Source organism: Salmo salar, unplaced genomic scaffold, assembly GCF_965601325.2.
Source record: "Salmo salar unplaced genomic scaffold, fSalSal1 ptg000468l, whole genome shotgun sequence".
Lineage (NCBI taxonomy): Eukaryota > Metazoa > Chordata > Actinopteri > Salmoniformes > Salmonidae > Salmo > Salmo salar.
Genome location: NW_027675396.1, coordinates 1,013,691 through 1,015,000, shown reverse-complemented (window position 1 = coordinate 1,015,000; position 1,310 = coordinate 1,013,691).

The window sequence follows — 1,310 nt, the reverse complement described above, 5'->3', positions numbered from 1 at the left end:
TGTGTGTGTGTCCTGTGTGTGTGTGTGTGTGTGTCCTGTGTGTGTGTGTGTGTGTCCTGTGTGTGTGTGTGTGTGTGTCCTGTGTGTGTGTGTGTGTCCTGTGTGTGTGTGTGTGTCCTGTGTGTGTGTGTGTGTCCTGTGAGTGTGTGTGTGTGTCCTGTGAGTGTGTGTGTCCTGTGTGTGTGTGTGTATGTGTGTGCGTCCTGTTTGTGTGTGTGGGTCCTGTGAGAGTGTGTGTGTGTCCTGTGAGTGTGTGTGTGTGTGTCCTGTGAGTGTGTGTGTGTGTGTCCTGTGAGTGAGTGTGTGTGTGTGACCTGTGAGTGAGTGTGTGTGTGTGACCTGTGTGTGTGTGTGTGTGACCTGTGTGTGTGTGTGTGTGTGTCGTGTGTGTGTGTTCTGTGTGTGTGTGTCCAGTGTGTGTGTGTGTGTCCTGTGTGTGTGTGTGTGTCCTGTGTGTGTGTGTGTGTGTCCTGTGTGTGTGTGTCCTGTGTGTGTGTGTGTGTCCTGTGTGTGTGTGTGTGTCCTGTGTGTGTGTGTGTGTCCTGTGTGTGTGTGTGTCCTGTGTGTGTGTGTGTGTGTGTCCTGTGTGTGTGTGTGTGTCCTGTGTGTGTGTGTGTGTGTCCTGTGTGTGTGTGTCCTGTGAGTGTGTGTGTGTGTCCTGTGAGTGTGTGTGTCCTGTGTGTGTGTGTGTGTATGTGTGTGCGTCCTGTTTGTGTGTGTGTGTGTGTCCTGTGTGTGTCCTGTGTGTGTTTCGCACTGGACACACACAGGACATACACACACACACAGGACATACACACACACACAGGACAAACACACACACACACACAGGACAAACACACACACACAAACAGGACGCACACACATACACACACACACACACAGGACACACACACTCACACACAGGACAAACACACACACACACACAGGACAAACACACACACACAGGACACACACACACACAGGACACACACACACACACAGGACACACACACACAAACACACAGGACACACACACACACACACAGGACACACACACACACACACACAGGACACACACACAGTCAGCATATAACTTTTTCCAAGTGGTGGTCAGAATGTTTGTCTTAACTAGCCTGAAAAGTCAAACATGTCTGATATGAACATTGACATAAACCCTCCACATACTTGAGTTTCTCCAGTCTGCAGTGTGGATCCTCCAGTCCAGCAGAGAGCAGTCTGACTCCTGAGTCTCCTGGGTGATTGTAGCTCAGGTCCAGCTCTCTCAGGTGTGAGGGGTTTGACCTCAGAGCTGAGACCAGAGAAGCACA